The following is a 6,224-nucleotide window of genomic DNA, read 5'->3' as shown; positions in this document are numbered from 1 at the left end:
TTAACTATGATGCCCCCACCACCATACTTCACAGTTGGGATGAGGTTTTGATGTTGGTATGCTGTGCCTCTTTTTCTCCACACATAGTGCTGTGTGTTTCTTCCAAACTCAACTTTGGTTTCATCTGTCCACAGAATATTTTGCCAGTACTGCTGTGGAACATCCAGGTGCTCTTCTGCATACTGTAAACGTGTAGCAATGGGTTTTTTTGTACAGCAGTGGCTTCCTCTGTGGTATCCTCCCATGAAATCCATTCTTGTTTAGTGTTTTACGTATCGTAGATTCGCTAACAGGAATTTTAGCATATGCCAGAGACTGTTGTAAGTCTTTAGCTGACACTCTAGGATTCTTCTTCACCTCATTGAGCAGTCTGCGCTGTGCTCTTGCAGTCATCTTTACAGGACAGCCACTCATAGGGAGAGTAGCGGCAGTGCTGAGCTTTCTCCATTTATAGACAATTTGTCTTACCGTGGACTGATGAACAGCAAGGCTTTTGGAGATACTTTTATAACCCTTTCCAGCTTTATGCAATTCAACAATTCTTAATCATAGGTCTTCTAAGAGCTCTTTTGTGCAAGGCATCATTCACATCAGGCAATGCTTCTTGTGAAAAGCAAACCCAAAACTGGTGTGTGTTTTTTATAGGACAGGGCAGCTGTAACCAACACCTTCAATCTCATCTCATTGATTGGACTCCAGTTGGCTGACACCTTACTCCAATTAGCTCTTGGAGATGTCATTAGTCTAGGGGTTCACATATATTTTCCACCTACACTGAGAATGTTTACATTGTGTGTTCAATAAAAACGTGGTAACATTTAATTCTTTGTGTGTTATTAGTTTAAGCAGACTGTGATTGTCTATTGCTGTGACTTAGATGAAGCTCAGATCACATTTTTTTACCAATTTGTGCAGAAATCCTTATCATTCCAAAGGGTTCACATACTTTTTATTGCAACTGTATTTCGATCAGTTATTGTGAGCCAAAACTGGGTGCGGGTCAAAAACACAGAATAGGTGCAAATCAAGTCACTTGGTCTATGAGTAGGCTTCACTATGTAGAACAAATGAGTGGTTAGTGGCTCAGCCACTGAAGAAGGGATATCACTATCCCGAAACGCGTCTGGTATTCGAGCAGTGAGGGATTTACCTGGAACATTTGGACAACACTATCACGATCTAGGAGGACCTGACAGACACTGGCCCCCTATGACCGCATACAACTTGCGCAGGAACTTTTTTCGAACACAAAACTCAACTTCGCCCCGCTCCAGGGATCACGTGAGTGACCTATGGACCACGTGGGACGCCACACAGGTCCTTGCAGGCACACAACCAAGTGCATCACAGTCCGGATCTTCGGCTTTGCTACAAACAGGCACTCCATGCCCAGGCCCCTGGCAAACAAGCGGTAAGGTGCGGCGAAGTTCCCAGAGCGGTAAAGTACACCATTTATTGTTATTTGTTTGAATACTTACAGCCAATGTTTACTGCATCCATCCATGACATTTCACAGCATCCTTTGGTAAACCATTATGTGGATGTAATCCTATTGGCACTCCTTGTGCCCCATACAACCTAGGAACTTTAGTACACTCATCCTGGAACTTTGTTATAATCATCGAGGATGTCTTTGTGCCTATCATTTATAGGCGGACATAGGTATCTCTACAGGCGGACATAGGTTTCAATGTACCATTTACAGGCGGACATAGGTGTCTCTACTGCCAATCCTTCATAGGCACACCACCCATTTTGCATATGATCCTGTGTCCCATTTTCTACCAACCCTCATCCAATATTGATATTATTTAGGATGTTATGTTATTTGAGGATATTTAAGCTCATTTTTAATTTAGATTTTATCTTGGCTTTTACCTTTATTAAATTGTTTATCAATTGTTCTTGATCCACCATTTGCATCCATTTGTCCTTCCTTTTGACGAATATCGAGTGCCCCCCCACCCATCAATATCACCTTTCAGGCTTTACTATGTGTTTTGGCTCACGATAACTGATGGAAATAACGGATCAAATAATTGAAGTGTGAACTCAGCCTTAGGGCTCATTCACACATCAGTGTTTTGGTCAGTGATTTCCATCAGTGATTGTGAGCCAAAACCAGGACTGGAGCCTCCACAGACATAAGGTATAAGGAAAAGATCTGCACCTGTTCTGTGTGTAGAGCCGCACCTGGTTTTGGCTCAAAATCACTGACGTGTGAATGAGACATTAGAGGCATGGATTAGTGTAAAATAAATTTGCCACAGAGCATATAGACACTGATATTGTCCAATAGTTGCCAACAGGGGTGCACCGCCAATAAGGCGAGGTGATTGCCTCAGGGAGCACCGGGTAGGGACAAGTGGGGGGCAGCGGTAATCCCGGAGTGCTTTTATTTTGGAAGCGTTCATCTCTGCATATTCAGCTATATTGCTGTTCTCAGGACAGTAATACGGTTTAATGCTGCGACGGGGAGCGATGTCTCCCTGCCCTACCGTTCGCTCTAATAGGATTTAATCCTTGTGCCTGTAGCCTATTAGAGGCTGTGGTGTCCTCATCATCTTGCTGCCTGAGCAGAGACATAGCTCAGGGACAGCAGAATGGGGGTAAGTATTTGAGTTTATTATTTTTATTTGGCCGCATGCTGTTGAGCCACAATGAAGGGGGGGGGGGGGGGGGGGGGTCATTATTTTATAACTGGGGGAAGCACTATAGGGAAATTGGGGACTCTAAAAAGGGGCATTTTTGTATTGGAAAACATTATTAGTGGGTCACTATGGGGACAGTCGTTCCACTGGGTGCACTAAAAGAGGGAAATTTTTTGTACTGGCACGTGTTATAAGGGAGCATGTTTTGTACTAGCACATATGAGGGGGTATTTTTTGTACCTGCACACATTATAAGTGAGTATTTTGGTACTGTCACACATTATAAGGGGGTATGTTTTGTCCAAGCACACATTATAGGGGGAATTCTTACTAATGGGGCATTGTTGTTGGCTTCATTAGAACTGGGGAACTAGGAGGAACATGATTATTAGTATGGGCACTATGGGGCATTATTACTCCTGGGGCAAAATAAGGGATATTATTACTATTGGTGGGACTTTTGGGAGGACTGTTACATTCGTAGCCACCCTGGCACAGTATCAGCTTAGCACAATTATTTTTGGAGGACACTGTCAGGGACACTACTTGCTGGGTGCAGTTATTTTTTGGGGCACTGTGTGCCAATAATTATTAAAGGGGCCACTATCTTTGTGGTACTAGTATTTTCAAGGAGACTGTTTCTGCAGTATAGTATTGGGGATCACAGTTGGCACACTATGAGGGGGGGGGGGCAGGATGGGGTGTTCAGAAGGTGTGGAGGAGGATGGAAAAGTAGGAAACTAAGATGTTTGTGTGCCAAACTCTGCAGACTCAAAAGAAGGCTGAAAGAAATCATCATGGCGGTCTGGTCTGAATGGAGAAGATAAGAAAAGGTAATGTCTATATCAGACCAGATGTCACTGGACGTAAGAGGTATGTGGCGCTGTATTACCATTATGTTTTGTAACACCATATGTAATCTTTTCCAAGTATGTCTTTAACAGTAGGGCTGGAGGGAAAGGGGTAGGTTGAGAATTTGGCATGAGTGGGGGTGGGGGCATCATTTAAGTTTTTTCGCCCTAGGCAGCAGAAAGGCTAGATTCACCACTGGTTGCCAACTGTCCAGAATTTGCTAGGACTGTACCTCATTTTCAGAGACAGTCTCAAGTCTCAACAAATTTACGCTGTCCCAGGCCGAAGACGGGTGTGGGTAACACAAACCCACCTATAAACAGGTGTTTGCGGGCAGGTCCAAGGCTTATATGCCCCGATTTTACCAACTTACATGTTGGTATGTTGTCCCTCCATTGGTTTTTCCATAGTTTGGAGGTATGCAGCGCCACCTACAGCCAGCTTTATAAACCTTGGGGTAGCACTGCAGTACTTTTATGTGTTGCTATTGTCTATATCAGTGATGCCCAACCTATGGCTCGCGGGCCAAATGTGGCCCGCGAAGCCGTGTCATGCGGCCCGCGCAGTGACCGGACTTTATCAGCACAGGACGCGCTGCGAACGGCACAGGCAGCAAAGCGATGCTGCCTGTGCTTGCAATCTCCCCGCCCAGCCCCGCCTTCTAGCTAATTTATTCACTGCACTTGCCTCTGTGAAATTGAAGAGAAGCGCCGTAATCTCACACAGGCGCCCTGGCAGAGGCATCGAAGTGCGCATGCACCGTCTTCCTGGCCTCTGCCAGTGCGAGATTACGGTGCTTCTCTTCAATTTCACAGAGGCAAGTGCAGTGAATAAATTAGCTAGGAAGCGGCTCTGGGTGGGGGGTATATCTGTGGAGGACACTGAGGGGGGGATATCTGTGGAGGACACTGAAGGGGGGGGATCTGTGGAGGACACTGAAGGGGATCTGTGGAGGACACTGAAGGGGGGATCTGTGGAGGACACTGAAGGGGGATCTGTGGAGGACACTGAAGGGGGGATCTGTGGAGGACACTGAAGGGGGGGGATCTGTGGAGGACACTGAAGGGGGGGGGATCTGTGGAGGACACTGAAGGGGGGGATCTGTGGAGGACACTGAAGGGGGGGATCTGTGGACGACACTGAAGGGGGGATCTGTGGACGACACTGAAGGGGGGGATCTGTGGACGACACTGAAGGGGGGGATCTGTGGACGACACTGAAAAGGGGGATCTGTGGACGACACTGAAGGGGGGGGTCTGTGGACGACACTGAAGGGGGAGATCTGTGGATGACACTTAGGGGGGGATCTGTGGACAACACTTAGGGGGATGTTGGGGTGGGAGGTCCTGGAGGGGTGTTTGGGTGGGAGCTCTGGAAGGGGTGGGAGGTCCAATAGGTATGTGGGGGTGGGAGATCCGGGAGGGGGGGGGGGCCCAGTTATTTCTAGCTATGCCCCTGATTGTTAAGATTGGGCGGGCACTGGAGCGATAGAGCGCCCTGCTGTAGGAGAAGCCGGCGGGAGATGAAAGGAGGAGGGGCCAGTTCCTGGTGGTGTCGGGCACACGGCACAAGCATGGCGGTGGAGGATCTGACTGAAGCCTAAAGACCAGACATCAAGGTAGACCTGCAGAAGAAGGTGACAGCGCAGTATGTGATGTATACATGTGTGTAATGTATGTAGTGCAGTGTGTGATCATCACATATTGCACTACATACATTACACACACATCACATGCCCCCTCACAGTAATAATGGCAAGATATGTGCCCTCTTCACAGACTTAATGCTCACACATGCCCCCTCACAGTAGTTATGCCTAGATATGTGCCCCCTCACAGTAATAATGCCAAGATATGTGCCCTCTTCACAGATGTAATGCTCACACATGCCCCCTCACAGTAGTTATGCCCAGATATGTGCCCCCTCACAGTAGTTATGTCCAGATATGTGCCCCCTCACAGTAGTTATGCCCAGATATGTGCCCTCTTCACAATAGTTATGCCCTGATATGTGCCCTCCTCACAGTAGTTATGCCCTGATTTGTGCCCCTCACAGTAGTTATGCCAGATATGTGCCCCCTCACAGTAGTTATGCCAGAAATGTGCCCTCTTCACAGTAGTAATGCTCACTCGTGCCCCCTCACAGTAGTTATGCCCTGATATGTACCCTCCTCACAGCTCACAGTAGTTATACCCTGATATGTGCCCTCCTCACAGTAGTTATACCCTGATGTGTGCCCTCCTCACAGTAGTTATGCCAGATATGTGCCCTCTTCACAGTAGTAATGCTCACAGGTGCCCCCTCATAGCGTTTGCATTTCTTTCTGCCAAAGCTACCTGTTCCGACCCGCGAAATTTATACCAAGTCTAGTGCGGCCCTCAGACGAAAAATGGTTGGGCACCACTGGTCTATATTAAATCACAGGCCAAGCGGTCAGGTTTCTGAATGCAGTTTCAGAAGCCAAAAGGAATGGATTCAAGAAAGTGTTGGAGGTATTTCTCCTTCACTCCTGACCGTACTCTAGGATTCTATACTATTGCAATAGAGGACGTTTTCACTTCGGCTCCTCCATCACGGCCATAATGCCGGTGTACCGGCGGCCGCCTCCGCACGTGGCTGTGGGAGCAGGAAGCGGCATTTATTACAAGCGCGGCACTGTCATATACCACGTGACTCTCACGTGTTCCCACCAAGATGGCTGACCGCAGTGCCACACACCGG

This window comes from Bufo bufo, chromosome 1 (genome assembly GCF_905171765.1).
Source record: "Bufo bufo chromosome 1, aBufBuf1.1, whole genome shotgun sequence".
Classification (NCBI taxonomy): domain Eukaryota; kingdom Metazoa; phylum Chordata; class Amphibia; order Anura; family Bufonidae; genus Bufo; species Bufo bufo.
The sequence above is the reverse complement of the archived record's forward strand: the minus strand, read 5'-3'. Positions refer to the sequence as shown.